The sequence below is a fragment of the Pelodiscus sinensis genome, chromosome 5 (genome assembly GCF_049634645.1).
Source record: "Pelodiscus sinensis isolate JC-2024 chromosome 5, ASM4963464v1, whole genome shotgun sequence".
Taxonomy (NCBI): Eukaryota; Metazoa; Chordata; order Testudines; family Trionychidae; genus Pelodiscus; species Pelodiscus sinensis.
Window position 1 is genome coordinate 54,976,781 of NC_134715.1, and position 26,234 is coordinate 55,003,014.

Genomic DNA, 26,234 nt, shown 5'->3' on the forward strand with positions numbered 1-26,234 from the left:
AGTTGATAGCTATATAACAGAATTCTTATTTCCGGCCTATTTTTTACTCTCCCTATTCTTCATTTTGTAGAGTGGAAGAATGGTGTTTGGAGAATTTGAAGACATCTTTTTCTCCCCTTTCCTTATATTTTGATAGTATTTTTTCTTTATTTTTAATTGCAGTTGCAAAGACCTGTTATTGGTAACTACGTCTGAGGCCACATATATTTCCTAAATTAAGAGCAACAACTCTTGTTACAACTCTTGTTTCAGACTATGACTTGATATTTAAGGTCAGAGCTATAAGATTTCAGCAGCATATGGTTTCACATAACACAGGCCTAGATCAAGAACTTCCTCCTATGACCCCTGGATATGAGGGAAAACACTATTATACAAGACACACATCTCAATCCTAACCTTTCATTGTTTCTAAAGCCAGTGTGACAGTCCTATAGCTTATTCTAACTATTTATTTTCATACAAACTATACCATCCAAACAACATTTGAAATATGAATTGTCCATCCCAATATCCTTTCAAATTATTCAGAGCTTCAGTTTCATGCGCTCATTTCAGTTTTAAGATTCCAGCTGACAACTTCACCCAAGCAAAAAATAGATACAAAGACCAATACTAAGTTCAAGATGAAAAATTCCATGGATCCCATTAATACACATCAAAGTGTTTTTCCTATGTTAAAAAAGCCTGTCTTGTGAAATAGGTGGAAGAACTGTTTGAAAGAGTTGTTAAGCAACACAATACTTGGAATAAGCCCATGATAATAATGGCATTATTTTAATGTAAAATTATTTTTTTAATTGCAAATTTTAAAAATAGTCTCAAGTGTTGCATCTCAGGCCAGTGCTGTTTTTCCACAGAGGATTTTTTTAAAAGGCAGGATTATTTATAGATTACAAGCATTTCATGAGGCTATATTATCAAAGAAAATGATACTCTAGAGCTTTAGAACTGTGCTGGGGAGGCTGCCTTTATTGTATTCAGCACAGATGACTGCTTTTAATCTTCTGAAGCTATAAGAAATGAAAATTAAAAACAGTTGACCATTTGCAATGTTCTGATAATTTGTGGTTGTTTTTTAGTGGAATATAGTAGATGAAAGAAAAAGAACAAATTCTGAGGAGGAACCTCGTAGGTGTTTGTAATAGTGCATTATCACTTCACGGGCACCCACTCTTTTCCAGTTTCAGCGTTGCATAGGCCTTTCTCTGGCATCCCACCCCACTGGGTTCCCAGCCTTTGTCTTCCCCCTTGAGGTGATCGCTGGTTTGGCCCTTCAGCCAATCACATGAAATCTGAACCCCATCTCGGGTAACACAAATATGTCCAAATGAAAGTTCAAACAAACCTTCAAACTAATATCCTTTCTCTCCAGCATTTTGAGTGAACAAGAAGGAGCCTGGGTAGATAGACTTAGGCCAGCAGGGCTCATAATAAGGTTCTAAAAGTAGGCTTATAGCCAGTGCTTAGATGTTGTGGCTTGAATTTTGAAACCAAGCAAGGGGGCAGTTTTACACCCGCCTCTTAGTTGCTTTTCCCATTACAAATCCATGTATAACCGCCACTGGGTGGATTTGAGCCTGGGACCTCTGGAGCTTAGTGTGAGAGCTGCCACCACTTGAGTGAAAAGCCAGCTGGTTCTCAGCTTAGGCTGTAGAGCTCACTTGTTCTTATCTCTCACTGTACGTTGTCTAAGTTTACATGAACTACACTAGAGCTATGTCTACAGTGCAAGGTTTTTGCACAAAAATGGCCGTTTTTGTACAAAAACCTGCAGCGCGTCCACACCTCAAATGCACTTTTGCGCAAGTAAATTATCAGTAAAATGGCAGAACAGAGGGCTTTTGCAGGTACAGGTAAACCTCCTTCTACGAGGCATAACTCCCCTTTGCACTTCCTATTGCACAAAAAGGCAAGCGTGGATGCTCCAGACACTTTTGTGCAAGAAGCTCTTATGGGAAAAAGCACAGGTGCTCTGATGGCCATTCTGTGAATGGCCATCAGAGCTTTTTTTGTGCAAGAGTGTCCATGCAGTGTAGACGCTCTCTTGCGTAAAAACTCATCACTTTTGCGATGCACTTTGAGGTGTGGACCTGCTCTTGCTCAAGACATTTCTGTGCAAAAACTCTTGCACAAAAGGCTTCTTGTGCAAGAAGCCTGCAGTGTAGACGTAGCCTAGGTGTGTAGGTTACACATGCTTCCATCTTTGTGGTGTGTAAGTTACACCATAAATTTTTACTCCCCGGGTCAGGTCTTCCGATGGTGTAAACTGAAGTAGCTCCTTTGACTACAGTGACTTGTAGAGCTGAACCAATTTAAATCAGCTGAAGATCTGGACCACAGTGGCCTACTCTTCATTGAGTAACTAACATTACCATTGTCGGTAGTTTTAAACCTGGCTCCAAGGATTTTAATTGAACTCAAAGATTCCTTTATTTATCATCTTAGGAGGCAGGCATGTAAAGTCACTTCTCCTCCTACTTTACCAAGGTGTATTGATTTTGATGAATACTATATAAGGTATGTCTACACTACAAAGTTAATTCGAACTAACAGACGTTAGTTCGAATTAACTTTGATAGGCGCTACACATACAAACCGCTAGTTCGAACTTAATTCGAACTAGGTAAACCTCATTCTACAAGGACTAACACCTAGTTCGAATTAAGCAGTTCGAATTAAGGGCTGTGTAGCCACTTAATTCAAACTAGTGGGAGGCTAGCCCTCCCCAGCTTTCCCTGGTGGCCACTCTGGGCACCACCAGGGAAAGTCGTCTGCCCCCCCTCCCGGCCCTGGAGCCTTTAAAGGGGCACGGTCTGGCTACGGTGCCCGTGCCAGATGCAAGCCTGCCAGCACCCAACCAGTAGACTCTGCACCTGGCACGGCACGAACCAGCTACCTGCTGCCACCCAGCCCTCCGCCTCTTCCCGGGACCAGGCTGGCAGCTCCTGCCTGCCCGGGTCCGAAAGAGGCGGGCGCCCACCTGGTCTAGTGCGGAGATTGTGGACCTCATCCACGACGTCCGCAGTAGGCACAGGAAAGTGGCCATCTAGGGCAGGATAGCTGCCAGCCTGGCCACCCAGGATCAGGTTTGCATGAAAATCAAGGTGGTCCAGTGAGACCCCCGACCCTGAGCCCTGAGCTTAGAATGGCCGTACTGGGTCAGACCAAAGGTCCATCTAGCCCAATAGCCTGTCTGCCGACAGCAGCCAGCACTAGGGACCCTGAAGAGGATGGACCGAAACAATGACCAAGCCACTTGTCTCGTGCCATCCATCTCCTGCCTTCCACAAACAGAGGGCAGGGACACCATTTCTACCCCCTGGCTAATAGCACTCCATGGACCCAACCTCCATGACTTTATCTCACTTCTCTTTAAATTCTGTTATAGTTCTAGCCTTCACAGCCTCCTGCAGCAAGGAGTTCCACAGGTTGACTATTTGCTTTGTGAAGAAGAACTTTCTCTTATTAGTTTGAAGCCTGCTACCCATTCATTTCATTTGGTGTCCTCTAGTCCTTCTATTATGGGAACTAATGAAGAACTTTTCTTTATGCACCCTTTCCACACCACTCATGCTTTTATAGACCTCTATCATATCCCCCCTCAGTCTCCTCTTTTCTAAGCTGAAAAGTCCCAGTCTCTTTAGCCTCTCTTCATATGGGACCTGTTCCAAACCCCTGATCATTTTAGTTGCCCTCCCCTCTCCCACCCTCTCTCTTCCCCTCTCCCACCTCCTTTTCCTAGTCTCCCCAAGTTTTGTTCAATAAAGAGAGTTTCTATTTTTGAACACACGTGTCCTTTATTTTGTACATCAGGAAGGGGGGCTAGGGAGGGGTAAGTGGAAGGAGGTGAGTGAGGAATGGGGTACGAGCCCCCGATGGGGAGGACTGGGGTGGCTCTGCGGACTCCTTGGGGTGGAAGCTCTCCTGCAGCCCCCCGATTGACCCCCCCTCCCTGGATGGCAGCCTGCGGCAAGTGCAGCTGGGCTGATGGCCGAGTGCTGTGATGTGCCGAGCGTGAGTACTCAGGGCACTCCAAGCCATGACTGCTTTGCTGTCCCTCATCGAGGTAGACAAGCAAGCGGGGAACCCCTGAGAACTGTCTGCCCGGGGTGGGGGTTGGGTCCCTTTAAGCACAGCCCTTGGCTAACCTGAGACATTCCTGAGTCCTAATCTGATGCCCTGCCAGCATTGCTTCCAGCCATCCTTAACCCTGGTTCAAGGTCCACTCAATGTGGACATGCTAGTTCGAATTAGTAAAATGCTAATTCGAACTAGTTTTAAGGTCTAGATGCACTAGTTCGAATTAGCTTAGTTCGAATTAACTAATTCGAATTTAGTTAGTTCGAATTAGTGCTGTAGTGTAGACATACCCTAATTTATTTATATTGGACAAGTGCGTGTGATAACTTTGATAACATAGTGGACGTTGCAATCAAGAAGTGTAAACAGGGCTCTCTTGAGAACAGAGAGAATTGTGCTCTTGGCCATGGCTTTTGAAGCCTCTCCTTTATTCTGCAAGTTCTATCTACAGACTTTTCCTGCCACCCAAAATCAGATGTTCAGGTACCACAGTAATGACTCAGATATAAGTGCCTGGAAAGATAGATTAGCTGGACAAATAGCATTTTTGCCCAATTACAGAACTGCTTATCAATTCCTCATCTTGCTAATGGCTACTTCATAACCACAATGTGTAGTCCTGTTTATTCCAATTCATCACCCAGAGAATTATTTGTATGAATATTTGAGTGCGCTTGAATGGTACCAGATGGATGGCTCTAAGCAACAAATTCCTTTGTTTAGTTGCAAAACAGGTACAGCACAGAAAACATCTCCTCCTCCTTACTGTCTTAAATTCTTAACTGGTGCACAGAATGATGGGTTTTGTAATATGAACTGTTGTCCACGAGCAATAGAGTCATTTCACATAGGCTGTTGAGCAGCCATCAGATGGAAAGAACTTTCCTCAGCTTTGGGGCTGGTTTGGAACTGAGGTAAAAGTTTCTGTTTGAGAGCTTGGCCCTACAGGAATGTTTCCCAATAACTTAAATGGGACCAGGATTTAACCCTCAGTATCTTGTTGCCACTGCCTTGAACATGTCAGCCCGCCCAAGTTATTGGTGCCCAGAGAATAATCACCTTCACCCATGTACCAGATAAACTGCAAAATCCAATGTCCTTGTACCTCCATTCAAAAGAGCAGTTATGCTCCTAACTGTGCTGTTCTCCCAGTATCTTGGATTCTTACTAAATTTCCATAACACAATAAGTAATCATTTAAATTATGCCTTCACTGCTGAGTACACAACACTAGACAGCCTTCCACTCTGCAGCTGCTTCTACATCCCATGTGTAATATTGAGGCTTCATGGCAAAATCACTGGCTTTGGTGAAAAATTCTATGTAGGCTGTAATGACTGCTAACGTAGTTCTTCTTTTCAAAATGCTGTGTTGTTGAAAAGGCTGGTGATGCTCCTCCAGTGTTCCCACCAAGGTGCTCTCTGGTCTACACCGTAGCAGTAGAGAATATGAGGAAAGGAGCATAGATCACAGGCATTATTACAGGATAAACCCAGAAATACCATTTCCCAGTACTCTACTTTGGTTAACATCAGGAGTAGAAGATAAGGGAACATATTACTGGAATAGATACTCATGGATTTTAATGGTTTAAAGGGAGAGGAAAGGAGAGACAAGTGGAAGAGGGACATGGATATCAAAGATAAAAAGATTTTAGAGATGAGTTCATTGGCCTAGAAATGATCTTGGAAGTCATGAGACATGCTATAAAATGCAAACCCTTTAGCTCTTGCAGCGTCATTGGACCAGTTTTACAGACTTTATTTATGCAAGACTCTCGTTGAACTCCAAGGGAATTTTGTGAGAGCAAGGTCTGCAGGGCCTGCCTTGTCACACAGAGAAACTGACATGTCCGGTGGCTTGTACTGAATTCCTTGTACATGCTGCAGGATAGTGTTAAGCAAAGATGAAATAGAAACTTAAAAGATTATCCAATGTATTAAATGCTCCAATATGTGCAAAGCAGGAACATCTCCTAAATGTTTGGCTTCAGACTGCAATTTACTTATCTGTTACCGGAACTGAACCACTTCAAGCCCACCCCATTTACTGATTGATAGGTTAATAAGTTTCTGCACAGAGAATCTGGCTCCCATAATTGGAGATTTTAGGGCAAATTGCAGGTCATATAAAATAATAACAGTGCTTAATCTTTCTTCCATTCCTTCCCCACCCCACCACTACACCGCTCTCCCATTAATAGAACAGAAAAGGGAAGCATCCCAATGACAAATACATTTTATGTGCTGATGTATAACTTCATATAACTGGTGCCCTCAAATCAACACAAAATTTTCAACTGATTATAAGTAATAAAATTGGAAAGCAGATGCACTTTGATTTTAGATATAACAAATACCAATCCAAGGAGAAGATGTTAAGTCAAGAGCTAAATATGCTCTAAATATTTAGAGCCAAATCTTGCTCCCATTTTAAGTCAATAGGAACTTTGTAATGGAGACAGCAGTGAGCTCTCAATTATGTTTATTAGTTATGGGTTTTTCTTTGCACTTGTTCATTAGAAAACAGAAGGGCTGGCATTTTCAATAGTGAAAATAAGCTCCATCCTTCATGTGGTTTTCACACTACCCAGAAATTCTCTCTCTTATTGGCTAGCTTCCCCACCTCTTGGGGAAGAGCAGCCAATAAAAGCTGTAGCAGGAGGCAGACAGAAGTCTGTTCCCTCATGACAGGAGCACAGAGAAGATTTTCTACATAGAAGCTGAGCAGCCATTGCCATTTTCCACAAGAGGGGTATGGGAGAAGGGAGCAAAATAACCCCAGCTACTCAGGATGCTCCCTACTCTCCCATTGTGAAAAATGGGCTAGTTTCTGTCTACTCCTCTTTCTTCAGATATGGGGCTGGTTGGCAAGGAGAGTGCAGAATTGTGGAGCTGGTACCAGGGAGCACGAAATTAGCTCATTTGAGCCTTGAGTTCAGAGTCATTGCAGGAGGGGGGATATAACAAAATTAATTGATGTCGGGAGGCGGTGGCCAAAACTGTGTGTCCCGGTATACATCGGCAGAACTAGTTTCCACAAAGAGTAGGAGCTGGGCAGTGGGACTTTAAAACTCAGAAGACAGTTCAAAAACATTATTTGAGGTACATTTAATATTAAAATAAAGACACGAGTACCACTTATTGGTGAAGGAAGTACCTATACCAATTATAATGTGATATAAATTGAGCAAGTTAAATTACCATGTAGCCATTTTTATCACGTAGAGATTATTTTTGACAAGATAATTTATTGCAGGTGTACAATTAAGCTATTCATTTTACCACATATCTATTCACAAGATGTCTGTGTTCTTAGCTTAGAAGTTCAGAGTCTGATTTTCCACTGCTTTGCCCATATGTACTATGAATACATCCGAATGGTAGTTTTCAGTGTTGAAACCACAATCATACAAAAAACTTATTAGTCAAGCACCCTGCTCCTCCCCCTAATCATAAGATGACCTAAAACTCATGGAACCTTTACAATAAATTCTGAGTTCTTTTTTTTTTTTCCTTCTGGTGTTTGAGCCACTAGGGTTATTTTTTTTTCAAGTTCTGTTCTGTAAGTATGAAGGATAGAAACATAGTTTTGAAAATAAAAGTGAAAGCCGAGTACCTCATATAATAACATGACTCCTGAAGTAAAACAAGACATTTTACAAGATTCATAACAAAATCATGAGAAATGGAAATAACAAAGTTTTACCTTCAGTTGGAAAATGCTGTAATGTACTGTACCAGGGTAAAGTAAATGGCTATACAAGGTAGTGGAATATCAGTATAGATCCCAGAATGGAACCAGGTATAGTTACTTGGTAATAGAATCTGTTGATTTACGAAGTCCTAGTCTACACTACAGAGTTAGGTCTACACAAGGCAGCTTACATCAACCTGACTGTGGAAGTGTCTACACTTAAATTTCATGGTCACCGATGTAACTGCCCAGCTACAGCAACTTTATACTTCCACTTCCAGCACAGAATCAAGGTCAGTGTAGTTAGATCAATGAGTATCAGTGTAGACACTGCATTGCTTACGGTGATGGTTACTGGCTTTATTCCCCATTACATGGGACATTGTGTGTTAACAAGGCATAGTCAGGGCATAGCAGCGATCCTTGGAGTCTGTGGACATACACTAGAGCTTTTGGGCAACTCTCAAACTGCTCTAACTTTCCCCACCGTTGAGCCATGGCAGCTCAGCCCCAGGATCTGGAGCCTTACAAAGGATATTAAAGCCACTTTTATCTTGCTCATTTAAATGGAAAGATTCGGGCTTCAATATTTGTCATCTGTCCCATTCCTCTGTGAATTTCAGCAAAAGATGGGTTATTTATTTCAACTTTAGAGGGGCTTACTGAGCTAAGTGTATGAATAGTCTGGATAATAAATAATCTTTAATGGATATGTAGACTTAACAGATTCCCTCCCACTTTATTCAGCAAAGCACAAAGTTAGAATAGCTCTGAATTCACTATATTATATATTCATATTGTTCCCTACTGCCTCATAGAGTATTCTTTGGGCTTCCTGTTGTGACAGACTGCCTGCAGCATGCAGAATCATCCAGAGTCCACCTATCTGTCTAGAATGGCTTTGGTGCAGAAAGCGTAACTGCTCACTCAGAAGCAGCACTGGAGTTCCAGACTCCTGGTGTAAGCAAATTCCAGCTGAGACAGCCCTGTGTCCCTACCTAAGCAGGGGAGGCTTTAGTTTAAGCTGTGTCTTCAGACAGCAGTGATCTTGATTTGAATCTCAGCTGCAGTAGCACACAGGATGCACATTAGGTTAAAATGATCCTTAGCTGCAGTAAGGCACTTTCACATTGTTCTGACAGCTCAAAGCAGTACTTAGCTAACATTACTGTCTGCATGAGAAGTCTCTGGATATAGAATTCTCCCTTCTCCTGGTGTAAGGAGTGTACTGCTCTTCAGGGCAATTGTAACAAGACATAATTTTAGAGCAATCCTGAGATTTAGTGTGCTTACAAAAGAAAGCAGTTTCAAAAGAAACTAATTCAAATTATTCATGTGGATTTAAACTAGGGTTGCCAAGTGTCCAGTTTTAAACCGGACCGTCCAGTATTTGAGCTTTTTGTTTGGGAAACAAATTGAGAAAATATAAATGTCCGGTATTTTCTAAATAAGATGTAATGTAGATTGTGATGTAATGTCAAGTGTGTCCAGTATTTTTGTTGAAACCATCTAGCAACCCTAGTTTAAACTCACAGAAACAGCCCCCCCCCCCCCCCCCGCCTCCGAAATCCTTGGGAAGGAGAATCCGTGGGAATGAAACTCTGTCTTCAAGGCTCCTGGGCCTTCAGAGTGCTGGAATAACTATGGCCCTGGATGCTACACAGAAACCAGATAACAGCGGCAATTGGGCCAGTAGACGATCAGGGCCTCGGGCTGCCCTTGGCTGGTACCAGTAATTGATACGCCTACACACCGCCCCATCAGAAAAGAATGTCCGGCCCTAATGATTTAGTTTCCCCCACCTCAGAAGTGCAAATTAAGCTTTGGCAACTCCCTGTGGGAACAGGCGTCACAAAGACGTTCCAACTTAATTGGCATTTTATGACAAGAGAAGTGTCTACGTGACCACAGGGGTATAAAGTGGGATCCTTTGCCCCACTCTAATTGGAGATCCAACCACATACCTGGTGGTCAGGTGGTCTTGGACCCCTGAGACTTTAGGGACACTCGTACCGACTGCTTCCCATTGGGATTGAGAGGAACACTGGCTTCACCAGAGTAAGGATCGCAGGGGTGAGAATATACCTGCTAGGTGTCTATTTTGCGCGCATTCAATAAGAGCTCAGAGAACCAAAAGGGTTCCATGGTACCTTTAAATGACTTTTATTGTATTTTCTGTCTTGTCTTTGTAGTGGCTGTGTTATCTGTAACATAGCAGTAACATTTAACAGCTAAGCTTGCCTTGTAACAATAAAATAGTAACGGTTTAAGCTTTAACCTGACTCCCCTGTTGCTGTAATAGAACCGAACACAATCAAAAGAACCATAGCCGGTTTGGCTATCCTGACATGGTCAGGAGTAAACGCAGTAAGAATTGAGCGTTGAGTCGTGCCGCCTCCACGGGGCTGACTTTTGGGACACCAGTCAGCTTCCCTGGCTGCCCGCTGCGAAGGGAGTTTGTCCTAGTAGTTAAAGACTCGGGTGTATCTTTGGGGCCTCTGTCGGCCGTTAGGGTCGCCCACTGCGAAGGGACTCTGTCCTAGCAGTTAAAGACTTGGGTGTGATAGGGCTCGCAGACCATCATTACCCCGGCACCGGCTAACATATCCCCACCTACCAAGCTAGACTCTGGCTCTGATAACATACCCTATGGTCCTTTCTACAGTTAGGCCTCTTAAAATATGAATGGTTTACATACTTTGTCTTCTTGAGATTTGCTTGTCCTTATGAGACAGAAGCAGTAACCTTCTAGAAATCTCTTCGTCTGTCTGACATTTTGTGATTAGCTAAGCATATGTAAAGCCAACATACCAGGGTCATTGGGAGGTGGGATTGAACCTGGGACTGGACGGGCTGAAGCCATGAACCTCTATAAGGTAAAAAGCCAACTGCCTCTAAACTAAGGCTGTAGAGCAGACTTCACTCTCCCTAGTGGATTCAGTGCCTCTTTGTTACACATATATATAGTTACATTTTTAAGCATCTTGGCTATGACTTTCCTGTAGCTATATGTTAATATTTCACAAAGACACAAACATATTTGTAATCATAATTTGTATAATAATTTTTACATTAATATTGAGGTCTATCCCCCTACACTCCGGTATCAGTGGGGTTCCACCAATACAAAAGTGGCATAATAGATTAGAACTATGGAAAGTCCATAGTGGATTTGGTTGATCTGCTCCAATATCTAATGCAAGTTACCAACATATGGCTTCCTCAAACTTCAGGACACATCACTGTCTCTCTAATACTGTCATTAGGAATTGTATTCTTCCAGAGTACAAAACTAATTTCAGCTATGTTTTCAGAGATTTTGAATAAGTTCACAGTCCTTCTATACAATGTCACTTAGCTTTCACAAGATTTTACATCTTTGCATCACTGTGCTAACATTTATTAATTGTTAATTCATTAGTTAATTATTCATTAGCATAAGTAAGCACTCCAGACTGGAATCATAGTCCATGTAATGGGTGATACAATTATTTAGATGTGGGCAAAATTATCTCTGGCACCTTTATGTGAAAGGGAAGTGTAATTTGTACAGCAAGGCAATTCATTACTAGTGTTAATATAGTTTATATCCCAGTAAAGAGAGAGGTTCAGGAAGGCAGGGAAAAGTAGTTGGTTTCTGCAAATTAAGGTGCTTTCATGGCAGTGTATGAGTGACCAACTTTGTCTCTAATGGCCAGTCTGTTTTGGGAAAGACCATCAAAGCCCTTCTCTTCCTACCTGTGCAAGAGGGGAAGAAGTGTTTTGGCAGAAAACACTCTAATCCCCAGTGCCTGATATTAGCTGTAGGTGTAGTGGGATAGGGTCACCTTAATCCTCTCATCACCAGCATGGCAACTTACCTGCATCACCTGTTGCTGACCTGCTAGACCTGTTGGCCTCTGACAATTCCATATTAGTTTAAAACCTTAAATGAAAATAGCATGACAAGATATTTTAAACAGCTGATAAAAGAGAGCATGAGTAGAAATTTAACTTCTGTACTAATGAATTTACTCTAGTTTATAAAGCTCCAATTTAGCTACATCAGATCTGATTAGATTCATGCATAATGGAGCCTATAGGCAACTTGTTGGGTGGCAATCATTACGAAAAACAAATAATTAGTGTAGTTTTGTGACAGCTACACATATATATTTCCCAGTGACCTCACTGGTGTGATCTACTTTAGAACATTTCTATTTATTATCCACTATTAAGATACCTGACTCACACTGTGCACTCTTATTAGAGTTCTAAATATTGCAAATTAATAACCCCCTCTCTGTTTTCTCCCTGATGTCCACCTTCTTCTCTTCCCATAAATTAAGAAAAGAGGGGAAGTTAATCAGAATGTAATTGATAATGAAAGAATTCTTAGTCTTGTATGATAAGAAACATCCAGGTTTGTTTTGTATACTGCTATGATTACTTGGCAAATGAACATAAAGAAATACAACTGTGCTCTTTCTTTAGTCATTTTTAAATGCTCTCTTTTTTCAGCGAGACAAAACACAATTAGCGCATGAATGGATGTAACCACATGCATTGGATGCCAGATGTAAGCAGCTTCCTAGAATTTACAGTCTTAATTTTTCCCCACCCCTTTTTACAAAGAATTGAAGCTCAGTAAGCTGGATAAGTTGACAACTGTGTTACATGTTTAACTTCCCAAGCTCAATAGTAGATAGCTTTGCCTTGACAAGAAATTTATGAAGCCCTTAGTAGACCCAGAGAGAAGTTCTTTTATCAGGTCATACTGTTTGACAGTTTCCCTGTCCTTATGAATTACTGTCTTCCAGTCACTAAATATTTACCAGAGGTTGTTCAGCTAATATTAGGTATTGTTTTATCTTTCTTCTCAGACCTAAACATCTCACCCATAAAAGGCTTCATGGAGGAAGCAATCACTTGCCCTGCTCTAAACAAGGAACTGGAGCTGGACTAATGCAAGAAAGATTTTCAGGCCACAGAATAGAACAAAAGTGAGAGGGCTTTAGGAGGACAGAAATCAAAAGAGACTATCTTTGAAAGGAAGTTGAAGGGCGATTGTAACTCACATGGCTGGGACCCATGTTTTCAGTTACTATTTAGAATTATACAGTTCTCAATATGCTAATATTTTATTTTGAAAAAAGAACTTTCCTGTTCCCTACCTGTAGGATAAAAAGATTGCAATACAAGAGCTAATTGTTGAGAAAAAAAATCAGTCCTCCCTAGAGTATTCCCTGTAGTTCAATGGCTTTATAGCCCACTTGACTTCTTAATAGCTTAATAAGATGATTCTTCAAGGAAGTGTTTGTTTTGGAGGAGAAAGCTGGTCTGAAAAGTGTGTATTTGCAGTTGCATTATCATCTGAGACCAAGAGAATAGTCATAAATTATTTTCTACTTTACGTGAAGCAAACTGACTGTCCTGCAGGTTGGGTGCTAGAAATGGTCTGATGTGCATATAGAAGTTAGGCTTTTCCTACCTTCATTTTGGCTTGTGTTTTCAGTGGCATAGGGCATATTCTAATTATCTTTTGAACATTGAATTTAGTGTGTAACAGGGATGGCAATCGTATTGGAAAACCTTACTGAGTTAAATTTCAGTATCTTTGGAGTCCATTGTATTAAATGCAAAGGTCAAGTACTGTGGACCTGGATGATCAAAGGACTGTAATGAACAATGTGGCAGATAGGATCTAAGTTGCATCTGATGGTTTCATGAAGTTCTAAGGGGCTAATAATAACCATGCAATAAAATGGTCTACTGAGGCTTTTTTAAGTCCCATCATTCTTTGGATCTTCACTCTGAAATCTTTATTTGATTGCCACCCAGCAAACGCCACCATTAGTGGGTGATTTTCTATAATGAGAGGCAGTTGTTGATATCATTGTTTTTAGAGCTGAAGCCTTTCAGATACTATGGGGGAAGGGGGGAGTTCGGTTGCTTTGTTTCTATGAGCTGTTTTCACAGGAGTGGGCTTTCTGAAAGGGACCATGCATAAACCAAATGCTTCTTAAGGGATTTCATGCATTCATGTGCCCCATAACAGTAGGATATTGCTAATTAATGTTCAGTATGTAACATGTCCCAGTCTTCTTACATTAAGTGCACTGCAGGAGGAATGCAGTAAAAAGAAAAACTTTCCCAATGTTTTTTCACTAGCGTATGGCCTATCTAACTAACCCAACTAGCCTGACACAGCCACTTTCACACTTCCAGCCTCCAGAGTGCTAAGACCCTGCTTAAAAAGCAACATCAGGAGAGAGCCCTTCAAATATTCAGGGTGAAATCCTAGCTATATTGAAGTCAGTGGTCAAACTGCTATTAGAATTTTAGACATTCCATGCTTCAACCTGCTCCTATGAGGTTTTACTCCTTTCTTGGGCTGAAATAACTCAAAATTTGAGTGTCTGTTGTGTGCCAGTTTTCAGGCAAAACATGACAAGAGGAGATAGATGAGCTGCTGCTGTACAGAACATAAATGTGTTATATTTAGACCAGTTTTATCCTTACAGGAAACAGTTTACAAGTCTAGCTGTCAGCGATCCCTGGCATCCTTTTTCCTGACAGGACTGTGCCCTGCTGTGACTTCAGCTGAAAGGTTTGGAACATCAAAGCAGCAGCTGTACCAGCTGGTTGGCAGCGCCTCATAAGGAGGAGACTATCACATGGGGGTAGGAGACCTAAAATACCACTGCTCTTGTTTCTGTTGCTGTTTAATATTTATGCCATGTTAGTGGTTAGAAGATCACCCAGGCTGGCGATCCCTTGTACTAGGTGCTGTACAAACAAGTGGGTCAATGTGTGAACCAGGAGATATAGGGAACAAAAATATTAGGGTGTGCACAATTCTTAGCTACTCATGATCACTAATCAACAGCTTTCCAACAGCTTTATGTGATTCATACACTCAAGTCACACTTTGACTTATTTGTGTCTAAGCTTGATTCAGTAGATTATAAAATTGGTATATTATCATGAGTGGTTGGTGAAGGCAGGGCTTGGGGAGGCAAGGTTGGGGTATTTTTAGGGTTGTGCAGGGAAAGTGGGGGGCTGAAGGCCCCTCCCCCTATCCAAGATTCATACCAGGACACTGCTTGTTCTTCCCCTTCCTTTCCCTACCAGGGAATAAGAGGAAAGTTTGCAGCTCATCTGCCCCCTGCCCTCCCCAGCCAGAGGAAGAAGAATGCAGCAAATTGTGCACTTTTCTCTCACTCCCTGACAATGATGAGAAGGGGAACAGCAAGTAATGTCCTACTACCAATCTTGGGGAGGGGTGAAATGGTGCTTTGGTGGGCTCGGGAATGGAGCAGTCCTAGACCAGTGTGTGGGGGGGTACTTTCACCTCTGGGTAAGAATCTAGAAGACATTTTTAGATTGTCTTGCCAAGCAGTGTGTGGTAAGGACAGTTATACTAGCTAGACTCTTATCTTGTCTTATACAAACTGTTATACTGTTATAACTCTAAGCTTTTATATAGATGACCATTACGATGTGTGCAGCATACAGAAAATTTCATGGCATGAATGCTTCACACCATCTGATGCAAGCATGGAGCTCTGGCAGCATATTTTTAATACCGTGGGTGACTTCAAGGTCACTGAATTCAATAACAAAATTTCCATTGACATCCGTGTGGCCAGAATTTCTGTCCATCTTTTACAGTTCTCTGTATTAGGAAGCAGCATGGGTTAATTTTCTTGTTCTCTTCTTAATTTCCTGATTTCCCACCTCTTCGACTTGCACTGAATGGAGGTAAAACAACATTTGGCCTAAAGACAGACTATCTTGATTTTATGCATTTCTCTAGATACAGACCTCCCTTACATCTCTTTGGTTGGTACTGTGATGGATAGGATTTTTAAGACCACATTCAATAGGCCTCCTATCATTAGTTTTATGAAGAATTGTGTGGACTCACTGGGTCGAAGTATTGGCAATGTACCATGGAACCTGTCACCTCTAGGTTACCCGTTCCAATTCAGCCCAGCCATGGCTGCAAGGCATTATCATCTCATTGCTGTTCGGTTGCTGGGTGAAATAAGTTAATGGTCTGAGCGTATATCACAGTGGAATACCATAAAGTCGACCACCATAACTATTGGCCATCTCAGCAAGATGGCCATCGACTGCATAGAATATGGAGGTTCATCTATCCCCTCAGCTCTCTAGAGATTCGATGACCATTGGTATGTGAGAAGCTTGAGCTGAGTGAAGTCAGTGCTGCATTTGTTCTGAAACATAGAAGCTGGATTCCTCTGCTTAGGCTGAAAAATCCTAAAAAAACAACAAATGGTCCTGTAGCACCTTAGAGACTAAAAAAAAATGTAGAGTATTTACAGTTTTTGTTACTCTCTAAGGTGCTACAGGACCATTTGTTGGTTTTTAAGTTTTTTTCAGTTACAGACTAACATGGCTACCCCTCTGTAGCATCTATGGCTGTCAGTCTGACTTCTCTCTCAAGCATTACACAAGTTACATGAAAACATTATTTTCTGAAAAGGGAATGCTGGTTCCTTCTGTATACATTGGTTCTGTGTAGAGCATCTCTTCAGGGGTTCCAGAAAAAGGAAAATCTCTCCTCCTCATCCTACCTCCCTCCCCACCCCCACAACCAGAGGCTGCAGTATGGCCATAGTCACTGCACATCTCCCTGACCATTTTCCTCCTACCCCACCCACAAGCAAGTACATATTGTTGTAGAGCCAACCTGTGTGTCCTCTGGTGTCCAGGGACACCATCCACTCTGTGAATGGATCTTGCTACCATTACCTCAAAAAAGTGGTATTTCCATTATTTTTAGGGCTTTTCCCTTATGCAGGACAATTGTTCAACCTCTGCAGATTCTCAGGATTAAACAGTCTGTAAATATTGTGTAAACAGAATTTAAGGCTAATTTGTGGTAGCGATCACAGGCCTGATTCTAGATTCCACTGAGCAATATTAGCCAAGATGTGATATATTCTCATAGCAATATCTTTCTAGTGGAATAATTTTTCTTGTTTTGAATGTAGTGAGAGCAGGGGAAAAACAGATGCTCTGTACCTCCTTGACTCTATGTTTGAAATCTAGAAAATGTGTCTGTTGTTCAAAGAAGTTGCTTTGTTTTTACCAAGAGGAGGGATTTGATGGTGGCTAAAGTTTCTTCCTTTTTTAGAATTTCATGACAATGTGAACCTGTCTTACAGCAATTGTATCTCTCCTGAGCTGTCAGCAACTCAAGAGTCTTTTACTTTGATTAGACCCATGACAAAAAATTTTTTACCATAATCCACTGATAGTCAAGAAGAAAGCCATAATAAATCTGCTAACAATTTGTCAGTTAAAAGGCTATTATATTTTAGTGCCTTACTGAAGCATCCTGAAAAAAATCTATTCAGGCTTAACATTGCTCTAACGCGTGCTTTGTTAAAAACTGAGACCTACTCTATTCTTAATAACACTTATTATGAATATGAGAGGAAGAACGAAAATATACACCTGTTTACCTTAGAGTTTAGATGTTCACAGATTTACTGTGCAGTCATATAAAGAAACTAAAAATAGAGGGTGCCATGTTTCCCTTCTCTTCTCAGAGCAGTAGAAACATGCAACTCCAGGCAGGAGGGAAGCATGGACTAGAGACAGCTGGCTCTGTATAACTGTCCCCTCCTCTTCAGTCCTAGTAAATTCCTTCTGTGGCATCTCCACAGGGATCTAGATTTGTGCTCACTAGATTCCTTGACCTCCACCCCACAAAAATCTACTAGGTGAATCAACGAAGTTTACAGAGTTTACAGTGGACATTCTTCCTAGGGAATTGGGTTGTATTTTTATTAATCTGTTTGCAAAGAAGCCAGATTTCTGAATAGGTTGAGTTTTAACCCTATCCATCTGCTTGTCAGTTCCAGCATAGGCAAAACTCAACACTGGAAATGAGGGGGCAATGGTATGCCACCTTTGTACCTCTTTGAGGGATGGCCAGGGATCTTGCTCACCCTAGTATAAATTAGAGCATCTTACATGGGACTGCCAGTGACCCTAAGAGGTCATTCCACCAGCCAAAATAGCTTGAGTGCAGTGATGTTCTCTCTACAGGCTGTGCCCCCATGCCATTGACTGTGAGAGGGAGTGGCACAAAGCATTATGCATTGTACTAGATGGAGCTTTTCGTAGCATATGAGACTTAAATCCTAGTTACGGTGAGTGGCAATAATCAAGTCCATATCCTTACTTCCTGACACTATGGCCACATCTATGTCCAATAGCATAAGGTACAATTTTTTGGCCAATAGCAGACAAAGTTGTGGTTTGCTGCCATCATCTAGTCAATCCCTTAGGAGTGAGACCTTCAAGAGGACCCCAGGTATTTGGACATATTTAACAAATGAAGGCAGATGCCCATGATAGTCTGGGGTGTATACTAGACACAGGTTTTTCAAGGTGCTTCGCTTTTCCTACCACTATCACCAAGGTTCAGATTTAGGTAGAAATCAACCCCTGATGCAGAGGTATAGAGAAAGCTGGGACATTGCATGCAAAAGAAACACAGAGCTAGGTGTGGTTATCATTCTCCATCCATGATTCTTTGTCCTTCTCCTCTATTGCAAGATCTATTCCCACTCCCAGTTTACCCCAGTAGCCACTTCTCTCATGCTGCAAGGCATTTCTGGTAGACTTCCACCATCATTTCAGGCTGACTGCCACCACTACAAAGTAATTTTCTCTTCCTTCAGTTCTGCTGTCTTCCTACCGAAAATTCCCCTCTGCTTTTCCAACTTACTTTAATCTTCAGTCTGCAAACCCAGCCACTTTTAATTCCCTCAAACCATTCTGCTTCCACTGCTCTCTCTTCACAGGATCTTGTCATTTTCTCCCAAAAGAAAATTGACAAAATAGTATATAACCCACTCCATCCCCTAGGATTGCTTCTCTGGCCTTCCTCTTCCTATAAATCTCTCTTCCTTCTTCCTTTATAGTTGAAGAAGTTTCTCATCTGCTCTCATCTAATCCTTTTACCTGACCTATCCTATTTCCTGATCTTTGTGATCACTCTCATCCCCTCTTTCTCCTTAACCTCTCATTGTCCTCTGGCTTTTTCTCCTCACAATACAGACATGATTTAGTCCTTCTGTGACAGGTTTTCTGGGTGCGAGCGCCCCCTCTCAGCCAAGCAGGGAGGCTCAGCGAACCCTCCGTCGTATATCTGTCTGAGTCCAGGGCCCTGAGCCCGGGTGACGGGTTTTCTGGGTGCAAACACCCCCTCTCGGTCGAGGTAGGAGGTAGGGTTGAGGGGTCTTTGCCCCTTGGGGTTAGCCCTCAGAAGGGTGGTGTTTTAATCTCCTTAGGTTCTGGTGTCCGCCGGCACCTGCATTTCCCGACGTACAATTGCTGGGGAGACACTGGAGGAGGGGAAAGGTCCTACCCTCTCCACCGGGTCCCAACCCGGAGCCCTAAATGCAGGGTTTAAAACTCTCCCTGCATGATAGACAGGGTTTGATCCCGAAACACGTCTGCACACGGCCGCCAGAAGTGCCCTGCCCCGGGCTGCTTCCTATCCCCCTCTCCGGCTTCCCGCCTGGCCGGTGGGTCCTGGGGTCTTACCCGTCGGCCGGTCGGTCCTGGGGGCTTACCCTCCCGTTCAGTCGGGCTCTGCGGCGTCCTGGCGCTCTCCTTTCAGCTCCGCCAGCATGGAGCGCAGCTGGTGGCTCCTTCCCCTGAGCCACCTCCTTGCTTCTGGTCTGGCCGCTTTTCAAATGGCCCGGGTGAGGCCATGGCAGTGCGTCGCCCTGCCCCTTGGGCGTCCTCATGCCCTGGGATCGGGCTGGAGGCTCGAGGCCCTGCCCCAAGGGCCTTCCCATGCCCCCGGGTTACGTGGTGGCCGGCCAGCACGCCCCGATGCTGTTCCGCTGTGTCTCTTCCCTGGTGGGGTGCGTGGCTTCTTGCCACCCTCAGGCCCGGCTGCGGCGGGTCGGCTACAGCGAACACGGTCGCCCCTCGCTGCGCCGCCCCTCCCGTCTGCCGAGGGAGCAGGTGAGGTTTCCCCCAGAGTAGTGCGGGCCCCGACGGGCCCATCACACTCTCCCATATTGGAAAAAGTGCCTCCAGCTTTGACCAGTCTTGGCTCTCCAAACACTACTCCATCTCCATCTTCTTCCTTTTCATCTCTAAGCTCATTGAAACATGGATTTACAATTATAGTCTGGAGTTCCTCTCCTCCCTTTAGTCTCTCCAATCCAGCTTCTGCACATGCTGTCCACTGAAATTGCTTTCAACAAAGTGCCTAAAGATCTCTTCCTAGCCAAATCTCAGAATCAATACTCTGTCCTGATCCTCCTAGTCCTGCCAAGCACTTTTGACACAGTCAGCCATGCTCCTCTACTTGAAATATTGTACATTCTTGGATTCTGGGCTTCTCTCCTCTCCTGGTTCTCCTCCTACCTCTCTAATTGCTCCTTCAGCATGTCCTTTGGAGGATCCTCCTCATCCCTTCTCAGCTCCAACTTTCCATCTGAGCGCCACAAGACTCTGTTCCTGGTTCCTTTCTCTTTTCCCTCTATGCCTGATCTATGATTTTCTATGAAAGCAATTCACAGATCTAATTCTATTCCAGACTTGTCTCCTCTCCAAAGTAAAGTCCTACTCTGTCTCTGACATCGTGTGGATGTCCAGCCATCAGTTTAAAGTCAACACCACTAAAGCGGATCTCTTAATCTTCTTCCCCTTAACTTTTTTGATATTTTTTCAGTGGTCAACAAATCTGCCTGCCAGTCATGCCCATAAGCTGGGCATCATCTCTGACTCAGATCTCTCTAGGTCCTCACCTCTTGGCTATGTCTAAATCTTTCTGATTCTTTCTCAATAACATCTCTAGATAAGGCATTTCTTATACATCCAGAGCCAAAACTTTTGTCCAGGTACTGATAGTCTTGCATCTTAGTATATCCTTTTCTCTGGCCTTGACAAATACAATCCTGCCCTACTCGTACCCATTCTCTTGGATTGTTATGTCATGCCTCTCTTTGTATCCCTTTATTGGATTCCCTTTTCTGTTCAAACATTAGTTGCTTCTCACCACTTTCAAAGTCCTTCCTAGAATATCTCCACTTTACTTCTCATCTCCATTCACTTTTGGGAATTCTGATTGGCCCATGATACTAGCTTCCATCTCCTACTTATTAAATTTTAAGCCAAGCATCTTCGTGCTTTTTCCAGTGCTGCCTTTATGTTTAGGAATAGCACCCCATAAACAACTGCAGAGCTACCTTAGTATCCTCCTTCATATGCCCTCCATCAAGGCTTTTTCCCCACTTTGGCACAATAAATGCACAAGTGGGGGTCTGCAAAAGTACCCCAAAACCTTATCTTTCTAGGCTTTGGTATAAAGCTTCCCCCCAAAATCTTAAAACCCTAGACTTTGGGGATAAAAAAATCCGCTACCACCACCCAAGTAATAATAAAGAAACCAGGGAGAGACTACTTGGGAAATCTCAGCCCCAAAATAAAACCAGGACACAAAAATTAACCAATACCAGGTAATAAAAAGAAAAGAGAAAGAACTTTTATTATCACCACAATATTTCTGTTGCAAGCATAATGACTGGATGGAGAAGTCACCAATTAATAAACTCATGGGGGGATTCCACCATGGGCCAAAACTTATCTACAAAGAAGAGGAAAACCCATTTTTAAATGCACAGACATCAGATTCCCATTCCCAAACCATAAAACAATAAAACCTAACGGATTTATCTAAACTTTACCCTATTTACAGATAATGAAGAGTCTTTTCTTGAAGGGAGACATAGTGTCTGTCCCGCTCAGTAGCTGGAGAGAAACTGCTCAGGGACAAAGGAGGGAAAAACCCAAAAAGTCCTTTATCCCAATTTGAAATTCCTACCTGCATTTCTTTTGCCTGCTGGCTACCTAGTTAGGTAAGGGACATAGTTAACCCCTTAGTCCCCAGGCTTCCGGCTAACCCTTATGGTTGTGACACCCTCTGTAAACTCTTTTATTTGATAGTAGTTAGGCCACTGATGAACAGATACCAGTACTGTCTCACTGCCTCCTGGTACTCCCCCCCTCTACCTTTCCGTAACTATCCATTGTCTCTTTTCTAATACTTGGATTATAGGCTCTTTGGCACAGGAACCATCTTTTTATTCTGTGTTTATACAGTACCCAGAACAGTGGGGATTTGGTCCATGACTAGAGCTCCTGTGCAGTACAGTAATACAAAAGACAAATAATTCATAAAATTATTCTACTGTTGTCTTGCTCTTCCTCCCTATGTGTGTGTCTACATAACATGGCTTAACTCGAAATAAGCTACGCACATTAAGCTACATCACTTGTGTAGTTTCTTTCAAAATTGGGAGCATCTACACAGCACTTATTTCAAAATAGAGCACTCTTCCTCTGATCTCTCTTACTCCTCGTACAATGAAGGTTACAAGAGTAGGAGTAAGAAGTCCTCCAGCTTTATGCTATTTTGACATTATTTTGAAATAACTGCCTGCTGTGTATTCGCAAATTAAGTTATTCAGAAATAACTCGAGTTATTCTGAAATAATGTTGCTGGACAGATGTGGCCTATGGCTGCACACTGTTCTCCTGCACTCCTAACATACAAAAGAGAAATAATGCTGGTCCAGTCAATGTTAATTCCGACAAAGATTTCCACCTTAAAATTCACTGTTGTAACAGTGGCACATGCTGCATAGAGCTTGTGTTCTTTGGCTCCGCCCCTTCACCACAATATGTCATCCAAATAGGATGTTCACACAGAGTGGATTATCAATGGGAAGGAAGTGAAAAGGAGGTCATGCTATCCCTCTTTCCTGTGGATTTCTTGGTTCTTGTACCCTCTGTCTTGATGTTTTCTCCTCTGTGTGGGTCTCATGCATCTCTCACCAAAAAATCAATGGAAAGATTGACATCAGTAGGACTCTATGCTATGTGTCAGAAGGGAGCATTCTGGGTAATACTTGGAGTGATATGGGTAATTTGTAGGTTATTTCTTAGGGAAGGACAGGTAATCTGATTTAAAATGTATGTCCTTTATCCTTCCTCATGTGTAGTACTTTCCTTCTTGCATTCTGACCCTCTTTGGGGCATTGATGGAATCTTTTGTATTTGGAAGGTGCCTAGCACATTATCGGTACTATTGTAATTCAGTGAATAGAATAATAATAATAATAATATAATATATTGAGTGCATATAATTTAGCATAAAATGGTTTTTGCCATATGTTGAAATTTCTGTATAAAAATTGTTTAATTTTTTTCTGTAATCATATATGAAAACTACTTCATGCACAGAAATAAACTGTTAATTTGGGCAAGGTACAATGTCATTACTAAAAATACAGTTTTTCAGATGTCCCCTTCCTTTAGTCCCTCTCTCTCTCTCTTTCTGGCACTCTCTGTTCTCTTTTTCTCCTAGGCTTTTCTCCCTTTCCATTTCTGTGTAGGTGCATTTCTCTCTATTACTTTTGGAGCCAAGCATCAGTAATATATTTTCATTTAATTAATTAATCTATCAAGGTCTTTTCGAGTGGGAGCTGGGTATGTAGACATCACTAGAAAGACATATGCCTTGAAACGAAAATAAAATCTAAAGATGAAATTCTATTTCAACTGGAATGCACAATGTCATTATTACAATACAACTTTCAGATAGACTAGATTGTAGTTTTGTAGGGATGCTAATGTCCAGCTGTCTGGAGTGGCTTATGAAAGTGGGAGCCAGCTTCAGGGCAGATTGCCATAAACCAGGGCACAAACCCCAGATTGGTGAAATCTAATTAGGGAATAACCAACCAATCAAATACCACTGTGAACACCTAGCACACTGTAACAGCTTTAGTACAGAGTCACAGATAGTCCCCATCGGCACTCCAGTCTATTTTGCCATCTCATCAAGCCTGGCTTTGTAAATTATATCTCAGATCTCAAACCAAAGACAATATTTATAGGCAATCCTTCCAGACCTACTTCTACCATTGGCTAAATACTGGTTGGAGCAATGTAACACCTTAATATATATCCAGCCACCACAAAGGGGAAAGATTGATAACAATTAGCCCTTTAAAGGTTTGGCTGATGAATGAATTTAGAATTTTCCAAACAAGGGAAGTAGTATGGTAACAGAGATAGAGAGTCCTGCAGGACAGCCCCAGGGGAGGAAATTTACAGTAGACTGAGGATTGTGTGTTATTTGAGTTACCATTAAAGCCAAGTCCCAGGAAGGGAATGCATTTCAACTACAGGCACGAAGTGGGGGTTAATACTCTACATAGTAGGGAGAGAACTAAGGATGTTAAGTATCGGGCAATTGACTAATCGAGTAGTCGATAGGGCACCTCCACCTTTGAAGTTTAGCAACAGCACTAGGGCAAAAGCAAAAAGCGCCGCGAAAGACGAAAGTGCTGCATGGAGCCCGGGTCACCTGGGTACTCCCCCACTGACCCTGGGCTCCGTGCAGTGCTGCCACTTTGAAATGCCATGAGGAGCCTGATATATAATAGAGGCAGCAAGGGGTGGAAGCGACTAGTCGACTATCCAATAAGTATTTGCTTATTGAATACTCGAATAGTCCTTCACATCCCTAGTGAGAACCATGCTTCTGAATCTGAAGCCTTCCTATATCACCAAATGTCACATAAGGCACGGCACAGACAAGACTCTGCTGTCCTGTGCTGGTCTTCACATATCCTGCATGTTGAATCCCAGAGGTTTTCCCTTCCTAAGTACTGGCTGATATGGGGATTCTTTCAATCAGCCCTTTATGTGTTCCATTAGCAGCCCAAACATGGGCCTGCCTTGGCAGATACTCTAGTTCATCATTTCTTAAAGTGTACTCGGAGGTGTGCCACGGAGAGAACAGAATGGCCACCCTTAAAGTTGTTTTTCTGCTCAACAACTTTTCCCTGGGAGCTTTTTTTTTCTTCAACAAAAAAAATCCTTGGTGTTCCCCATTAAAAAAACAATTGTTTGGCATTCCTTCATCTTTAAAAAGTTTAAGAATCACTGCTCTAGTTTAATTCTCAACACGTCCCAGATATTTCCATAGTCTTTTTGCAATAACATTGAGATGAGAAGTTGTCAAACTCTAAGATGAATCTCAGCATTTGTTATAAATTCATTCCATTTAGTATCTAGTATTTCCTGAGGCATTTGCTTTCGAAGGCATTTAGATGTTTGTCTGGACCTTTTCCATCCATGTGTTAAGGTGAAAATAACATTTGAGTTGAAGATTTGTAAGCTGGACTTAAAGTTGTACATTTTGATGACCAAATCCTGCTTAAGCTGATGAATGCACCTACTGCCTTGCCAGACTTATGACATTATTTCCTTCTGTACTTCCAGCATATATGGATTGATTCAGCTCTTGCATTCCATAAAGCTTACAGGGAGATAATTATACAAATTAAATCCTGGCATAACTCCATTCTATTACATTGGGGTTAATTTGGCCCGTGATTTCAAGTGCTGTCTTATTCAGAAGCAAGCCACATACTTTCTAACATTGGCTATTGCGTATGATAAGCATGTTTCTGCTGCATAAGCCACCTTCATGATAGTCTGTCAGTACTCCTATCCACTTGCAGTTAGTTTCCTTGGGTGTTTTAAGTAGGCAAATCAGGCTTACTGGTATCATATGTACTATCTAAGCTATTTCTGCACTGCTCTGTGTAATGGTTAATTTCCCCTAGTGTTTGGCTAGTAGTGTTTGTTACTGCAAGTGTGAATAGCATTCCAGTAGCATTCCAGTAGCAGCTGGAGCATGCCATAGATCTACAGAGGTAAGACAGTCTAGCACGCACCCTGAAAAAAAATCCAAGTGCATTCTGAGGTCAGTAATATGTCACTAGCAGCCGTATAGATAGAAAGATCCATTTAATTAATGTTAATTACTCATAGTCCATTGTATGGCACAGGATTATATATAACAGCACCATATAGAGAACTACATTAAAAAACCCTGCTTTTAGGTGTCTTATTTCAGGTTTTCAAACTCCTCTCAAGTTATTTTTTTCATGTGTATTGCAGTCAGTCAAATATGACTTGTATTTGCATTATTTCTGGAATGTTTGAAATATCTTAAGTATGGATTGTTGGGTGGGAGAGACAGTATGGACAAAAGCCAGCTCCAGCTTTGCATTGTATTTTAAGAGTTTTTTATATATATAGCAGTACAGCAGAATGTCCTCTGCTCTGACGGGGAGTTGATTTATCAAGATTCTGAACTCCTTTTTGTCCCCTTCTTGGTTCATATTTCTTTCAGCTCATTTCTGTATGGGTAATTTTATTCTTTGATATAAACTGGTTTTTTTTTTTGGGGGGGGGGGGTATTACCCTTTCCTCCCACAGCATGCTAGCTACAAAGAAGTGACAGGTTTGAAATAAAGGTAATAATAGCTAATGGTTCATATAACTGTGCCAGTGCAATCAGAGGAAAAAAAAGCACTCAAGCACTTTCAGAT

At 42.1% G+C, this 26,234-nt stretch overlaps 1 long non-coding RNA gene across 4 annotated transcripts in view; it reads left to right on the top strand.

The window, feature by feature from the left end:
* The window catches only part of LOC142829600 (uncharacterized), a 67,185-nt gene that overhangs the window by 7,239 nt on the left and 33,712 nt on the right, over nt 1–26,234 (top strand). For 3 of the 4 annotated variants that reach the window (XR_012904161.1, XR_012904159.1, XR_012904158.1), the window contains exon 2: nt 14,283–14,441. This is a non-coding gene — a long non-coding RNA (uncharacterized LOC142829600). Of the gene's footprint in view, nt 1–9,599; nt 9,853–14,282; nt 14,442–26,234 lie in introns of those variants that run through there. The other variant, XR_012904160.1, reaches the window with a different exon arrangement.